We start from the raw sequence: 18,650 nt of genomic DNA on the forward strand, positions 1-18,650 counted from the left end.
GTTCGTAAGAAATGTTTATTAACATCGTATTGACCCTACCTGCATACATTATTTGTAGAATATATTTCAGTTGATTGATTGATTTACATAAAATACATGGAAATAAATCACCAGTAATTTTAATTTCGTTTTACGAATAGTTTTTTACCATTTATATTAGCAAGAAAATCCTTATAATTCCTACCTAATTTGGAACATTTTGAACAATTATTTTACCCCTACATATTGGGGAAACTTTCATAGAATATATGTTGTGATTTACTAAATATTTTGGCTCTTTTCTTAGGAGGGTACAAGGAATGTTTAAGAGAGTGAAATAAACACTACCTAGTAATACAGTAGTAAAATATTACATACGATTTTTCTTTTATTTATAATTTCCAAGTTTTCAGAAAGATTTGTTTTTAACCGACTTTAAGAAATCCTTTATAATATTATTTTAAGCCCTCCTGTACGACATTATTCAGAGAATGGATTAATTTCCAGAGTTTGTACGGTTGTATTGCCCCTACCTAGTGAAGGAATGTTTATATAATAAAAAGTTGTGATTTAAGAAATATTTTCGTTTTCATTTTAGAAACTGTTTTAGAACATTGTAAACCCCACCTCAAATTACTTTAATCGCAGGATATTTAAGTTTCAAAAATATTTATGTATTACGCCTAACCGAGATCGATTTAAATAAAATGCAGAGAACTCAGATTAGAGAAATTTTAATTTCATTATCGTATTGCGCACCTTTGTACCATTTTTATCAGTAATAAAATTATAGTATGAATACAATAGATCGTTTATTTCAAATAATTTGGAATTGAATAACCCTTTCATAGTAAAGAATTTTTCACAGTTTTAAGAAATATTTTTTTATCGTGGTTTGTACCATTTATATATCAGAAATAAAATCATAATTTGAACACAATAGGTTCTTTATTTCGTAAATTTCCTACCTAATTTGGAAAATAATGTAGTTTAAGAAATGTTTTTGTTTTTTCTAGAAGTTTTTAAGCCATAAACAAAATTATTCACAGAATATGTAAGAGAACTTTTTGATATATTATGATATAGAATGTTAATAAAGAAATAAATAATAAATAAGCGAACGATTTGACCCTTTTCAAATATCAAATAATTTGGAATACGAAGAAATTTTCATAGAATATAGATTGTGATTTAAGCAATATGTTGATGTTCTTAACAGACGAAGAAATGTTTTATAGGATGATATAAACCCCTACCACGTATTATATTATTCACAGAATATATTTTTTTGTTTGAAGAATGTAGATGTACGCCTACCCGAAGTCAATATAAAGAAAATATAGGGAAGTGCTTTCAATGAGAAAATCATAGTTTCAACAAATTAGGTCGTACATTTTGATGAATTTGCGGTTTTGATAAATTATTGAACGATAGATTTACCACTACCTATTAATGAAACTTTCATAGAATATCTTTTGAGATATAAAACATATTTTTTGATGTTGTTATGATTTCAAATAATAATTTTAATTTCATTATCGGTTTATGCAATCATAGTTTAAACACAATAGGTTTTTTTATTTCATATAATTCCTACCTAATTTCGAAATTGATTATACGATTATTTTACTCCTACCTATTGGAAGAACTTCCGCAGAATATTTTTTGTGATTTGGTATTGTTCTTAACAGATTGAGAAATGTTATTCAGCATGATTTTAACCATACTTCAAATTACATCATAGAATATATAATATGTTGTGACGTAAGAAATATGTTTTGTATTCCTAAAAATCGAAGAAATGTTTTATAGGTTGATATAAACCCTACCTCGTATTATATTATTCAAAGAATATATTTTGTTTAGGGAATATAGATGTATTATATTTTGAAGAATTTGCGGTTTTGATAAATTATTGAGCAATTATTTTACCCCTACCTATCTGTTGTGATTTAAGACTTTTTTTTGTGTTGTTCTTAAGAAATGTTTATTAACACCGTATTGACCCTACCTGTATACATTATTTGTAGAATATGTTACAATTTAAAAATTATTTGTGTTTTACACTTACGCGAGATCGATTTAAATAATGGAAATAAATTACTAGTAATTTCAATTTCATTATCGTTTTACGAACAGTTTTTTACCATTTCTATTAACAAGAAAATCCTTGAACACAGTAGGTTCTATATTTCGTATAATTCCTACCTAATTTGGAACATTTTGAACGATTGTTTTACCCCTACCTATTGATGAAACTTCCATAGAAATTTTTCATGATTAAGACATATTTTGATGTTGTTCTTATCAGATTAAGATATGTTATTCAGCATGGGTTTAACCCTACCTCAAACTATGTTACATTATTTACAAAATATATTTTGCGGGGTAAAGAAAATATTAAGGTATTATGTCTACCCGAGGTCGATATAAAGAAAATTCAGGGAAGTAAATTTCCAGTGTTTTTAATAAGGTCGTATATTTCGATGAATTTGCGGTTGTGAGAAATCATTGAACGATTTTTTTTCGAGTGTAAAGAATTTTTGTGTTTTACGTTCTTGCGGGATCAAATTTAAGAAAAAGAATGGAAATAAATTACCAGTAATTTTAATTTCTTTATCGGCTTACGCACGTTTGTACCATTCATATATCAGTAATAAAATCACCAATACAGTGGGCTATTTATTTGCATAATTCCTACCTAACTTTGAACATTGTTGTACGATTTGATTACCCCTACCAATCTAGAAAACTTTCGTAGAATATTTTTTGGGATTTAAGAAATATTTGATATGATGATATAAGCCCTACCTCGTATTATATTATTCAGAGAATATATTTTGTTGTTAAAGAATACAGATGTATTACGCCTACCCGAGGTCGATTTAAATAAAATGCAGTGGAGTAAATTTTCAGAGTTTGAACACATTAGGTCGTATATTTCGATGAATTTGCCGATTTGATAAATTATTGAATGATTGTTTTACCCCTACCTATTTATGAAACTTTCATAAAATATTATTTTTGATTTAAGACACATTTTGGTGTTGTTTTGGTGTAACATTGTATTGACCCTTACATACCTGCACACACAATTTACAGAATATGTTTCAGTCTTAAGAATATTTGTTATTTGCGCCAACGCGAGATCGATTTAAATAAAATACATGGAAATAAATTACCAGCAATTTCAATTTCATTATCGTTTTACAAAGAGAAAGCAATAAAATCCTTGAACACAGTATAATGTATATATGTATATGTATGTATGTAACGTATATAAAATATAATCATATAATGTATTTCGTATAATTTCTACCTAATTTGGAACATTTTTGTAATATTGTTTTACCCCTACCCATTGATAAAAATTTCATAGAATATATTTTTTTGATTTAAGACACTTTTTGGTTTTGTTCTTAGCAGATTGAAAATTGTTATTCACCATGGTTTTAACCCTACCTGAAACTGTATTTTTCATATAATGTATTTCGATATAAGATAATACAGGGAAGTAAATTTCAAGTATTTTCAATAATAAAATTATAGTATGAACACGTATATTTGGATGATATACCTATCTGTTGTGATTTAAGATTAATTTTTGTTGCTCTTAAGATATTATTATTAACATCGTATTGACCCTACCTGCATACATTATTCACAGAATATGTGTCAGTTTTAAGAATATTTGTGTTTTACGCCTACCCGAAATCGATTTACATAAAATACATGGAAATAAATTACCAGTAATTTCAATTTCGTTTTACGAATAGTTTTTACCATTTAACGTATATTATCGAGAAAATCCTTATAATTCCTACCTAATTTGGAACTTTTCGAACAATTGGGGAAACTTTCATAGAATATATATATTGTGATTTAAGCAATATTTTTGTATATTTGGTATATTGATAAACTTATAGTATGCTCTTTTAATTGAAATAATTTCAGAGTTAGGATAAATATTGTACCATGGTATTACCCTTATCTATTGAAGAATATAATTATGTCCTGATCTTTTAAATATTTTGGTATTGTTCCTCACAGACTGAGAAATGTTTAAGATAATGATATAAGCCCTACAACAAAATATTTAAAAAATATTAATGTATTACGCCTACTACAGGTGGATATAAATTAAATGCAGCGAGTAAATTTCCTGTCCTGTCAAAATTCTACATGATTTTATTAAATTGTAGGTCTATACTAACCCTACCTATTGAGTTAACTTTCATAGAATATATGTTGTGATTAACTAAATATTTTGGTTCTTTTCTTAAGATGGTTCAAGGAATGTTTAACAGAAAGGAATAAACACTACCTAGTAATACATAATTTTCAGTAGTAAAATTTTACAAAAGGTTTTTCAATTATTTATAATGTTTTCAGAAAGATTTGTTTTTAACCGACTTTAAGAAATCCTTTATTATATTATTTTAAGCCCTCCTGTACGACATTATTCAGAGAATGGATTAATTTCCAGAGTTTGTATGGTTGTATTGCCCCTACCTAGTGAAGGAATGTTTATTTAATAAACTTGTGGTTTAAGAAATATTTTCGTTTTTCTTTTAGCTGATTTTATAAAATGTTTTAGAACATTATAAGCCCTACCTCAAACAGGATATTTAAGTTTCAAAAATATTTATGTATTACGCCTACCCGAGATCGATTTAAATAAAATGCAGAACTCAAATTAGAGAAATTTCAATTTCACTATCGTATTGCGCACCTTTGTACCATCAGTAATATCAGTAATAAAATTGTAGTATAAATACAATAAAACGTTTATTTCAAATATTTGGGAATTGTATTACCCCTTCATAGTAAAGAATTTTTCACAGAATATCTGTTGTGATTTAAGAAATATTTTGGTGTTGATTGAGAAATGTTTTTTTTTATCGTGGTTTGTACCATTTATATATGAGAAATAAAATCATAATTTGAATACAATAGGTTCTTTATTTCGTAAATTTCCTACCTAATTTGGAAAATGATAGTACAATAGTATTACGTCTATCTAGTGAATGAACTTTTATAAAATATTGTGTAGTTTAAGAAAAAATGTTTTTGTTTTTTAGAAGTGTTTAAGCCATAAACAAAATAATTCACAGAATATGTAAAAAGTAAGAGAACTTTTTGATATATTATGATATAGAATGTTAATAAAGAAATAAGTAATAAAAAAGGGAACGATTTGACTCTTTTCAAATTTCAAATAATTTGGAATACGAAGAAATTTTCATAGAATATAGATTTTGATTTAACAAATATGTTGATGTCCTTAACAGACGAAGAAATGTTTTATAGGATGATATAAACCCCCTACCTCGTTTTATATTATTCACAAAATATATTTTGTTGTTTAAAGAATGTAGATGTACCCGAATTCGATATAAAGAAAATACATATAAGTAAATTTCCAGTGCTTTCAATGAGAAAATCATAGTTTCAACACATTAGATCGTATATTTTGATGAATTTGCGGTTTTGATAAATTATTGAACGATTGATTTACCCTCATATTAATGAAACTTTCATAAAATATCTTTTGAGATTTAAGACATATTTTTTAATGTTGTTCCTTTTTGTGTTTTACGCCTTCGCGACATCAATTTAAGAAAATTATTTGAAATAAAATACCAGTAATTTTAGTTTCATTATCGGTTTATGCAATCATAGTTTAAACACAATAGGTTCTTTATTTCGTATAATTCCTACCTAATTTCGAAAATGATTGTATGATTGTTTTACTCCTAGCTATTGGAAGAACTTCCACAGTTTATTTTTTTTGTGATTTGGTGTTGTTCTTAACAGATTGAGAAATGTTATTCAGCATGATTTTAACCCTACATCATTATATACAGAATATATTTTATCGGTTAATGAAAATAATAATGTATTATTACACCTTCCCGAGGACAAATTAAATAAAATTCAGAGAATTTTCAGTATTTTCAATAATAAAATCATATTTTTAAACCACAAAGGTCGTATATTTCGATAAATCTGCGTGGTTTTGAAAATTATTGAACGACTGTTTTACCTTTACTTTCATAGAATATTTGTATGTTGTGGCGTAAGAAATATGTGTTGTATTCTTAAAAGTCGAAGAAATGTTTTTTATAGGATGATATAACCCTTACCTCGTATTACATTATTTAAAGGATATATTTTGTTGTTTAAAGAATATAGATGTATTACGCCTACCCGAGGTCAATGTAAATAAAATGCAAAATTAATTTCCAATGTATTCAATAATAAAATTATAGGATGAACACATTGGTTAGTATAATTTGATGAATTTGCGGTTATTATACATTTTTGAGCGATTGTTTTATTGAGGAAACCTTCATAGAATATCTTTTGTTATTCAAGAAATTTTTGGGTGTTGTTATTAACGAACTTCGAGAAATGTTTGATAACATTGTATTGACCCTATCTGCATATATTATTTGCAGAATGTGTGTGATTTTGCTTTTATTCAAAATGGATAGCGGGTATCTCACAGACGAGCACACTTGACTGTAGCTTTCTTACTTCTTATCATTTCTATTAGTAAGAAAATCCTTGAACACAGTAGGTTTTTTATTTTATATAATTCCTACCTAATTTGGAATATTTTTGTAAGATTGTTTCACCCCTACCTATTGATATAAATTTCATAGAATATTTTTTTTTTTGAGTTAAGACACTTTTTGGCTTTGTTCTTAGCAGATTGAGAATTGTTATTCACCATGGTTTTAACGCTACCTGAAACTATATTTTTCATAAAATGTATTTTTCAGTTGAAAGTTGTTGACCCGATGTCGATATAAAGGTAATGCAGGGAAGTAAATTTCAAGGGTTTTCAATAATAAAATTATAGTATGAACACATTAGGTCGTATATTTGAATGAATTTGCGGTTTTGATAAATCATTGAATAATTGTTTTATCCCTACCTATCTGTTGTGATTTAAGAAATATTTTGGCGTTGTTCTTTATCGACTTCATAAAATGTTTGATAACATCTTATTGACCCTACCTGCATACATTATTCGCAGAATATATTTAAGTTTTAAGAGAGATCGCGAGATCGATTTAAATAAAATATATGGAAATAAATAAACAGTAATTACAATTTCATTTTCGTTTTACAAACTGTTTTTTACCATTTATAATATCAATAAAATCATTAAACACAGTAGGTTCTATATTTCGTATAATTCCTACCTAATTTGAAACAATTTGAACGATTGATTTACCCCTGCCTATTGATGAAACTTCCATAGAATATTGTTTGTGATTAAGACATATTTGGTTCTTATCAGATTAAGAAATGTTATTCAGTATGGGTATAACCCTAGCTCAAACTACATCATTTACAAATTACATTTTGCGGTGTAAAGAAAATATTGAGGTATTATGCCTACCCGAGGTGAATATAAAGAAAATTCAGGGAATCCAGTGTTTTCAATAATGAAAGCATATTATTAAACCAATAAGGATGATAAATATATATATTGTTGTTTAAAGAATACCGCCTACCCGAGGTCGATTAAAATCAAATGCAGAGTAGCAAATTTCCAGAGTTTTTAATAATAAAATCATAGTTTGAATACCGTAGAATATTTCGATGAATTCGCCATTTTGACAAATTATTAAACGATTGTTTTAACCCTACCTCTTTATGAAAATTTCATACAATATTTATTGTGATTGAAGACATATTTTGGTGTTGTTTTGGTGTAACATTGTATTGACCCTACCTGCATACATCATTTACAGAATATGTTTCAGTCTTAAGAATATTTGTGATTTGCGCCAACGCGAGATCGATTTAAATAAAATTCATGGAATCAAATTACCAGCAATTTCAATTTCATTATCGTTTTATGAAGAGAAAAGCAATTAAATCCTTGAACACAGTAGGTGCTATATTTCGTATAATTCCTACCTAATTTGAAACATTTTTGTACGATTTTATTACTCCTACCTATTGAGAAAACTTTCGTAGAATATTTTTTGTGATTTAAAAATAATATTTTGGTGTTTTTCTTAAGAGATTGAGAAATGCTATTTAACATGGTTTTTACCCTACCTCATACTGTATTATTCAAATAATGTATTTTGTAGTTGAATGACAATATTAAGGGTATTATGCCTGCCCGAGGTTGATATAAAGAAAATGCAGACAGTAAATTTCCGGTGTTTTCAATAATAAAATTATAGTATAAACACATGAGGTCGTATATTTCGATGAATTTGCGGTATTCATAAATTTTTGTTTTACGCCTACCTATGTGATTTAAGAAATTCTTTGGTTTTGTTCTTAACCGACTATGTGAAATATTTAATAACATTGTGTTGACCCTACCTGCATTCATTATTTGCAGAATATGTTTCAGTGTAATGAATATTTGTGTTTTAAAATACAAGGAAATGAATTACCAGTAATTTCAATTTCAGTTTTACCATTTTATTACCAAGAAAATCCTTCAACACAGTAGATTTTTAATTTTGTGTAATTCCTACCTAATTTGGAATATTTTTGTACGATTGTTTTACTCCTACCTATTGAGGAAACTTTCATAGAATAGTTTTTGTGATTTAAAATTTATAAATTTTATATTGTGATTTAAGAAATATTTTGGTGTTGTTCTTAAAGTTAATTTCAGTGTTTTCAATAATAAAATTATAGGATGAACACATTGGTTAGTATAATTTGATGAATTTGCGGTTATTATACATTTTTTGAGCGATTGTTTTATTGAGGAAACCTTCATAGAATATCTTTTGTTATTCAAGAAATTTTTGGGTGTTGTTATTAACGAACTTCGAGAAATGTTTGATAACATTGTATTGACCCTATCTGCATATATTATTTGCAGAATGTGTGTTTTTGCTTTTATTCAAAATGGATAGCGGGTATCTCACAGACGAGCACACTTGACTGTAGCTTTCTTACTTCTTATCATTTCTATTAGTAAGAAAATCCTTGAACACAGTAGGTTTTTTATTTTATATAATTCCTACCTAATTTGGAATATTTTTGTAAGATTGTTTCACCCCTACCTATTGATATAAATTTCATAGAATATTTTTTTTGAGTTAAGACACTTTTTGGCTTTGTTCCAGATTGAGAATTGTTATTCACCATGGTTTTAACGCTACCTGAAACTATATTTTTCATAAAATGTATTTTTCAGTTGAAAGTTGTTGACCCGATGTCGATTTAAAGGTAATGCAGGGAAGTAAATTTCAATAATAAAATTATAGTATGAACACATTAGGTCGTATATTTGAATGAATTTGCGGTTTTGATAAATCATTGAATAATTGTTTTATCCCTACCTATCTGTTGTGATTTAAGAAATATTTTGGCGTTGTTCTTTATCGACTTCATAAAATGTTTGATAACATCTTATTGACCCTACCTGCATACATTATTCGCAGAATATATTTAAGTTTTAAGAGAGATCGCGAGATCGATTTAAATAAAATATATGGAAATAAATAAACAGTAATTACAATTTCATTTTCGTTTTACAAACTGTTTTTACCATTTATAATATCAATAAAATCATTAAACACAGTAGGTTCTATATTTCGTATAATTCCTACCTAATTTGAAACAATTTGAACGATTGATTTACCCCTGCCTATTGATGAAACTTCCATAGAATATTGTTTGTGATTAAGACATATTTGGTTCTTATCAGATTAAGAAATGTTATTCAGTATGGGTATAACCCTAGCTCAAACTACATCATTTACAAATTACATTTTGCGGTGTAAAGAAAATATTGAGGTATTATGCCTACCCGAGGTGAATATAAAGAAAATTCAGGGAATCCAGTGTTTTCAATAATGAAAGCATATTATTAAACCAATAAGGATGATAAATATATATATATTGTTGTTTAAAGAATACCGCCTACCCGAGGTCGATTAAAATCAAATGCAGAGTAGCAAATTTCCAGAGTTTTTAATAATAAAATCATAGTTTGAATACCGTAGAATATTTCGATGAATTCGCCATTTTGACAAATTATTAAACGATTGTTTTAACCCTACCTCTTTATGAAAATTTCATACAATATTTATTGTGATTGAAGACATATTTTGGTGTTGTTTTGGTGTAACATTGTATTGACCCTACCTGCATACATCATTTACAGAATATGTTTCAGTCTTAAGAATATTTGTGATTTGTGCCAACGCGAGATCGATTTAAATAAAATTCATGGAAACAAATTACCAGCAATTTCAATTTCATTATCGTTTTATGAAGAGAAAAGCAATTAAATCCTTGAACACAGTAGGTGCTATATTTCGTATAATTCCTACCTAATTTGAAACATTTTTGTACGATTTTATTACTCCTACCTATTGAGAAAACTTTCGTAGAATATTTTTTGTGATTTAAAAATAATATTTTGGTGTTTTTCTTAAGAGATTGAGAAATGCTATTTAACATGGTTTTTTACCCTACCTCATACTGTATTATTCAAATAATGTATTTTGTAGTTGAATGACAATATTAAGGGTATTATTCCTGCCCGAGGTTGATATAAAGAAAATGCAGACAGTAAATTTCCGGTGTTTTCAATAATAAAATTATAGTATAAACACATGAGGTCGTATATTTCGATGAATTTGCGGTATTCATAAATTTTTGTTTTACGCCTACCTATGTGATTTAAGATATTCTTTGGTTTTGTTCTTAACCGACTATGTGAAATATTTAATAACATTGTGTTGACCCTACCTGCATTCATTATTTGCAGAATATGTTTCAGTGTAATGAATATTTGTGTTTTAAAATACAGGGAAATGAATTACCAGTAATTTCAATTTCAGTTTTTACCATTTTTATTACCAAGAAAATCCTTCAACACAGTAGGTTTTTAATTTTGTGTAATTCCTACCTAATTTGGAATATTTTTGTACGATTGTTTTACTCCTACCTATTGAGGAAACTTTCATAGAATAGTTTTTGTGATTTAAAATTTATAAATTTTATATTGTGATTTAAGAAATATTTTGGTGTTGTTCTTAATCGACTTCATGAAATGTTTGGTAACATCGTATTGACTCTACCTGCATACATTATTCGCAGAAGAGTAGTTTTAAGAATATTTGTGTTTTGCGCAGATCGATTTAAATAAAATGGATGGAAATAAAAAGTCAGTAATTACAATTTCCTTTTCGTTTTACGAACTGTTTTTACCATTTTTAATATCAATAAAATCATTAAACACAGTAGGTTCAATATTTCGAATAATTCATACCTAATTTGGAACATTTTGATCGATTGTTTTACCCCTACCTAACATATTATTGAAACATCCATATTTTTTGTGATTAAGCCATATTTTGGTTCTTTTCAGATTGAAATGTTATTCAGCCTATAACGCTACCTCAAACTATTTATTGAGGTATTATGCCTACCCGAGGTCGATATAAATGCAGGGAAGTAAATTTCCAGTATTATTAAACCAATAAGGTCGTATATTTCGATGAATTTGCGGTTGTGACAAATCATTGAACGAATTTTTTTGAGTGTAAAGAATTTTTGTGTTTTACGCCTTTGCGGGGTGAAATTTAAGGAAAAGTATGAAAATAAATTACCAGTAATTTTAATTTCATTATCGGTTCACGCATATATCAGTAATAAAATCATAGTTTGAACACAGTAGGTTCTTTATTTCGCATAATTCCTAGCTTATTTGGAAAATGAGTGTACGATTGTTTTATCCCTACCTATTTATGAAATTTTCATAGAATAGTTTTTGTGATTTAAAACATATTTTGGTGTTGTTATTAGCAGATTGAGAAGTTTTATTCAGCATGGGTTTAACCCTACCTCAAACTACATTATTTACGAAATATATTTTGCGGGGTAAAAAAAATATTGAGGTATTATGCCTATTCGAGGTCTATATAAAGAAAATTCAGGGAAGTAAATTTCCAGTGTTTTCAATAATAAAATCATATTTTTAAACCAATAAGGCCGTATATTTTGATGAATTTGTAGTTGTGATAAATCATTGAAAGATTTTTTTGAGTGTATAGAATTTTTGTGTTTTACGTCGCGGGAAGAAAAAGTATGGAAATAAATTACCAGTAATTTTAATTGTATTATCGGTTTACGCACTTTTGTACCATTCATATATCAGTAACAAAATCATAGTTTGAACTCAATAGGTTCTTTATTTCACATAATTCCTAGCTAATTTGGAGTGTACGATTGTTTTACCCCTACCTATTGATGAAACTACATAGAATATTTTTTGTGATTTAAAACATATTTTGGTGTTGTTCTTAACAGATTGAAAAATATTTTCAATCGTGGCTTTAACCTTAGTTTTTTTATAAAGTTATCACATAATGTATTTTATAGTTGAAAGACCATATTGATCTATATCAATATTAATGTAGTGAAGTAAATTTCCAGTGTTTTCTATAAGTAAATCATAGTTTCAACACATTAGAAATGTTTGATAACATCGTATTGACCCTACCTGCACAAATTTTCGCAGAATATGTTTCAGTTTAACTAATATTTGTGTTCTACGCCTACCCGAAATCGATTTAAATAAAATAAATGGAAATTAATTACCAGTAATTTAAATTTCATTATCGTCTTACGATTTTTTTTTACCATTTATATTTGCAACAAAATCATTAAACACATTAGGTTCTATATTTCGTACAATTCCTACTTAATTTGGAACATTTTTGTATGAATGTTGAATGTTTCAGAGAATAGTTTTTGTGATTTAAGAAATATTTGATATGATGATGTAATCCCTACCTCGTATTATATTATTCAGAGAATATATTTTGTAGTTTAAAGAATACAGATGTATTACGCCTACCCGAGGTCGAATTAAATAAAATGCAGCGGAGTAAATTTCCAGAGATTTCAATAATAAAATCATAATTTGAATTCAGTAGATCCCATATTTCGATGAATTTGCTGATTTGATAAATTATTGAACGATTGCTTTACCCCTACCTATTTATGAAACTTTTATAGAATATTTTTTTGTGATTTAAGACACATTTTGGTGTTGTTTTGGTGTAACATTGTATTGACCCTAACATACCTGCACACACAATTTACAGAATATGTTTCAGTCTTAAGAATATTTGTGATTTGCGCCAACGCGAGATCGATTTAAATAAAATTGATGGAAATAAATTACCAGTAATATTAATTTTATTAACGTTTTACGAACAGTTTTTAACATTTCTATTAGCAAGAAAATGCTTGAACACTGTAGGTTCTATATTTCGTATAATTCCTACCTAATTTAGCACATTTTTGTACGATTTTATTACTCCTACCTATTGAGAAAACTTTCGTAGAATATTTTTTGTGATTTAAGAAATATTTTGGTGTTTTTCTTAAGAGATTGAGAAATGCTATTTAACATGGTTTTTACCCTACCTCAAACTGTATTATTCATATAATGTATTTTGTAGTTGAATGAAAATATTAAGGGTATTATGCCTACTCGAGGTCAATATAAAGAAAATGCGGACCGTAAATTTTCGGTGTTTTTGAATGAATTACCAGTAATTTTAATTTCAGTATTTACCATTTCTATTACCAAGAAAATCCTTCAACACAGTAGGTTTTTAATTTTTATAATTCCTACCTAATTTGGAATATTTTTGTACGATTGTTTTGCCCCTACCTATTGAGGACTTTCATAGAATAGTTTTTGTGATTTAAGAAATATTTAATATGATGATATAAACCCTACCTTGATTTAAATATTATTCATAGAATATATTTTTTTGTTTAATACAGATGTATTACGCCTACCCGAGGTCGAATTAAATAAAATGCAGTGGAGTAAATTTCCAGTTTTCAACAATAAAATCATAATTTGAACACATTAGGTAGTATATTTCGATGAATTTGCGGTTTTGATAAATTTTTAACGATTGTTTTACCCCTACCTCTTGAGGAAACTTTTGCAGAATATTCTTTGTGATTTAAAAAAAAAAATTGGGTGTTAACCGTATTAACCCTTCCTCGAACTACGTACATTATTTGCAGAATATGATTCGTAAAGAATATTTGTATTTTACGCCTTTAAGTTTGTGGCTGTCAATTATAATCATATAGAGTTTATCAATCACATAATTTGAAAGATTTAAAGTAGTCCTACCTTATTGCTTACAATAAAAATGAATAGTCAGCATAGCGTCATAATTTTTATGCATTCGAGTTAAAACTTTATAAATTGCAGCAAAGCATATGTTATACCTTGTTAAAGATGAGTATAACTATTTCTTCTATTTATATAGGGATATTACATTTTGTTTACCATAATCCTTTCCAATAATTAGATATAGTTTTTTTATACGTTTACCATAATTCATAATAATTGTGATTCCTTTCGAATCCTTTTAGGACAAGTTTACCAGTTGTAGACCTAATACTTATTTTTTAAGTTATGATATTTCATGTATAAAGTTGTTTTCTTTTTATATGTATGTATGTTATATATTTAGTCATAGATTTCATATTCATTTATATAAGTTTTCGAGATCAGTAGCCCTTCCTCCATTTGTTAGCGTAAATTGATGATTGACTGAAATTTTTGTAGAATTTTAGCTTGAAATAAAAATATGCGGGACAATTGTTTCGAAATTTATTAGAATTCATTTCATCTTTTATTCTTTTGTTTTATGCTTCTTTTCTGTGAGTGAGCGCTTTCTTTTTCTGATTTTTTTCTTTCTATTTTTGTTTTGGACAAGTATAATTACAACAATATAGGTCAAAAGTTTTCTTATATCTTGATGTGTACAAAACAGAAAAATCATATAATATCAGGTGTTGTTAGAAACTTAAGTAACACGTTGTGTGTGTACTCCTCATGTTTATGATTAAAACAAAGAAAATAAAATGAATAATAGATTGTTGTTAGCGGCGCATTTAACGAACTACCATTCAGCTCGTTCAGTTTCTATTCCGGTACGATATTTGAATTGATTTAAGCGATCGATGTCAAGAGTACATTGTTTGGTCGATACTGATATCGGCTCGATGATGATAGGTAACAAACAGAAGGCCGTAAATAACTGGACGCCTTTTGCAACAAGTCATAGTAGAGCAGAGAAGTCGATATTGGTTCCTATTAATTCAATCCACGCAATCAATCTGATAAAAACGACGTAACCCTGTGTAGGCCGCGACTCAGTCGCAGAACTCTTGAACTCTTGCCAAGACTTGACAAATGTGAGCCAAATGCATTTTCAGCAATTGACTGCAAAGGGTTTGAGTTTCGAGTTACAAGTTCGATCGATCGCATATCAACTTTTCAACGCCCAACTATAAAGTTTAGAGAAAGAAATACATATTGCTTGGTTAACTTGAATGACAATGATCAAAATGACAATAAATAACATAACTAAGATTAACAATTACATTTTTTTTTAACTTATTTAGTAAAATAGTTGAATTGCCAATTTAAGCGAAAGGTGGAGAAAAGGCGCAATGGAATTTTCCAGAGCTACTTAATGTAAGCGTGTGTTTTGCACTTACACATAAATACGTATACATAGTCACAAACGTGTTCGTACTTAGATAGTATAAGAGATAACAACAATTGAGAGTACAAGGGAAACACAAGGGAAGCAGCAGAGCGTGTTTAGTGCGCAGCTGCTGTAACAATAAGGTGACGAACAGCCGGATCTGTCGCAAGAGCGAGTGAGATAGAATGCTTGTATACGACTAAAGAGTATGTTCATGCAAATACAATGCGTGTTATTTTTAGAGCAGCGCAACTGCTGTTTGGGGGTTCAAAAGAGAATTGAGAAGAGACCTTGTTAAGCCAAAATTGGTCGCACGTTTGCATGGGGTAGAAATTTTTCTAGAAGCGACGTTTGTTCGTTTTCAAAATGAAAATTACCGAAGGAGGATGGATTTCACAATATTTCTCAATTTGTATGGGAATGACTGTGTAAACGTTTACGCTTTCACGATACGTTTGAAAATGAAATCATTACTTTACGTTATAAGAAAAACTACACATTAAGCTTAGGTTTTTGCTTACGTATAACAGGGAAAATTCGATAGGCTCCCTGGCGTCTATACCTGGTATCCTATGCCAACTCCTCAAGTCCAGGCACACACCGACAATGGCCATGGATAATAGAGCGCCTTCATTGCCTGCCTAAGCCTTTTTAGCCTGGCAACCGAAACTCCTGGCCCCGGGCATCTGTCGCCTTTACAGCCTGCCTAATGACCAACTTTCTAGACAAAGAGGAACAACTCTGTTTCAGCACTGCCAAGTGGTTATGTGGTTATGTGTCGCCCATTTTCCTCATTGCGAAATTAGCCCGATAGTGCCCACAAACGAGATGTTGACGTGTTTTCTTTGTTCACAGCCAAATGTGGTGAAAATGTGGAACTAGCGATTATTTCAGCCTTCGTGCCATGTTGTAACTTCTCAGCTTTGCCTTTAAAGCAGTTGTTTTACACTTTTTCATTGTTCATGACTAATGCGAATATATGTATAGAATATATACATGTGTATATATAACTTTATGTAGTATAAACACTGTGGTGGGGAATAATTTTATATTTGAACTGTTTCTTTTTTTTTGTTTCACGGAGAACTTCACTTGAACACTTATTTTTTTCGAATGACTGCTGTCGGAGCGCGAGCTTCTATTTATACCCCGAGTGGTGCGTGTTCAGTCTCTTCGAGAACTCGATTTGTCTGCCTCTTGTGGTCTCGAAATTTCCATGAGTGTGAGTGAATACGCTAGAGCTGCTTGCCTACGTGATGCACTTCTCGTTATACTCTGTATAAAAATATGTAACCCCTATGGGAACGCATCTGTCGTATGTCTCATTCCTTTGTACTGTCATATGAAAAAGCAATAACGATAATAAAAACAGAAAAATGGATAATATTAAATACGTATATCTTAGAGATGTATTATCCAACATTTAAGTAAAAAAACAGTCAAAATGTTAACTTTAAATAATAAATTAACTTAGACACATTGAAAGAGCATTTTCATTTCGGTGGGAATCTCTTTGTTTTTTGGTTTGTTGAAGCAAGCCAAACATACATGCAACGTGTGTACTGTAGTTGGTCATGACTCACAGACTTGCCAGATGTCTGCTGCTCGAAATTTCTACTAAATTCTGGCGCGACATTTGAATTTGAACAAATCTGTTATACTGGCATACTCGAAACTGTTATTTTTGGTAATACATACATATACGAATATCCTAATTAGGAGAGAGAGAATAAATTAACCTTTAAATTTAACAACATATAAACAGCTTAGTATTCTAGATACTTCTTTAACAGACTGTTGTTTGATTAACATAGCAGCAAGGCAGCAAATCGAACTGTGAGCAGATTATTCCAATATTGATTTACTTTTTATGTTGCATTTGATGATTTTAATGTGCTTCTGTTGAATTGAAGATTCATGAAGATATGTAATTCAGAAAGCTTTATATACACAAACAATGATAAAAAGAAATAATAATAATTACTTATCTTTTTTGAGTAAATATACTTACATTTTAAAAACAACTTAAAAATATAAAATTTCTTCTAATTAAAAATTGAATAGGTTTTTCTTAATTTACTATAGACTGTTTTTATCCATATTTGTTTCTCTGTACTTCTAAAATAATTATTAATTGCGGTATGTGTTCTAATTTCTCCTGATTAAATATATTTTATGAACTGTTTTAATCCTATATCAGTTAAAATTCAATACTATGCAATATAATGCAAAAAATTGCTTTCAGTGTAGCTGACAGTATCGCATTGTTTGTGTGTGCTGAACCAAGCACAAGGTTTTTGAACCTTTGCGTGGCTCAGCAGGAAAGCCAGCTGTTGCCAGCGCGCGCGCATCCTGTGCGCTCAACACATCCTGCGGGGTGGGTTGACAAGCACTCTCCATCTCATTCACAACGAGTGAGTTTTGAGTGAGTACGAGTGCGAGTGAGAGTCCGAGTATTTGCGGAGTGTTGTGTGTTTTGGGCAAGAGTAAGTGGAGTGAATGCGCTAAATATGAATGCTAACGAGCTTCGCAATAAAACTTGAAAACTTCCATTAAAGTTGAAGCGAGAAGTATGCAAAAACGATAGAGGTCAAAGTTGGGATTTCATTGGGGAGCATCGCTTTTAATTGCTCACCCAGCTTAGTTCCAGGCTTAGCTTACTAAGCCCTAACCAATGTCCGACAAAGCGGAAGTTGAACTATTGGATTCACTGAGAAGTTATACGGGAGGAAACGCAACAATAACCGAAGCGAAACTGTCTCGCATTTGGAAGGAAGCCATCAAGAAAAGCATAAACGGCCGAAGCATCAAAGTCTTAAGTAAACATGTGGCGGCAATTGGCAGCACAAACAATAACAACAAAAGAAGGCACAAAACGACAATAGCAACAACCCAAAACAAAAAAAAAAAGAAAGCAGCAGAAAGGGCATAGGCAAAATAAGGAAAGGAACAATAACGGAAGAGCACGGAAATTGCGTATACGCCGTGGGCGCCCGTGTGTATCTGCAATGATAGACAAGAGCAATTGGGCGCCCATGTTGCTTGTTGCTTTTGTTTTGCTTCCTGCGGCCGTGCAACAATGCTGTGTAGCATAGAAAAGGGACGCCACAAGCACAGACACAACACAACACA

General features: G+C 29.4%; 2 long non-coding RNA genes across 3 annotated transcripts; both read right to left on the bottom strand.

The window, feature by feature from the left end:
• Positions 1 to 2,259: 2,259 nt before the first annotated feature.
• Positions 2,260 to 13,527, bottom strand: LOC133836294 (uncharacterized). 2 transcript variants are annotated; one of them, XR_009893699.1, is made up of 4 exons: positions 13,317 to 13,527; positions 11,267 to 11,292; positions 3,557 to 3,803; positions 2,260 to 2,972 (listed from the first exon to the last, which is right to left on the bottom strand). It is a non-coding gene; the product is annotated as an uncharacterized LOC133836294 (long non-coding RNA). The 2 variants fall into 2 exon arrangements; XR_009893698.1 differs by lacking the exons at positions 11,267 to 11,292; positions 13,317 to 13,527 and adding an exon at positions 8,529 to 8,564 and having other exon boundaries at positions 3,557 to 3,835.
• Positions 13,528 to 14,622: 1,095 nt separating this feature from the next.
• On the bottom strand, positions 14,623 to 16,785 carry LOC133836295 (uncharacterized). The gene is made up of 2 exons (XR_009893700.1): positions 16,081 to 16,785; positions 14,623 to 15,315 (listed from the first exon to the last, which is right to left on the bottom strand). It is a non-coding gene; the product is annotated as an uncharacterized LOC133836295 (long non-coding RNA).
• Positions 16,786 to 18,650: the final 1,865 nt, after the last annotated feature.

The sequence above is a fragment of the Drosophila sulfurigaster genome, chromosome 2R (genome assembly GCF_023558435.1).
Source record: "Drosophila sulfurigaster albostrigata strain 15112-1811.04 chromosome 2R, ASM2355843v2, whole genome shotgun sequence".
Taxonomy (NCBI): domain Eukaryota; kingdom Metazoa; phylum Arthropoda; class Insecta; order Diptera; family Drosophilidae; genus Drosophila; species Drosophila sulfurigaster.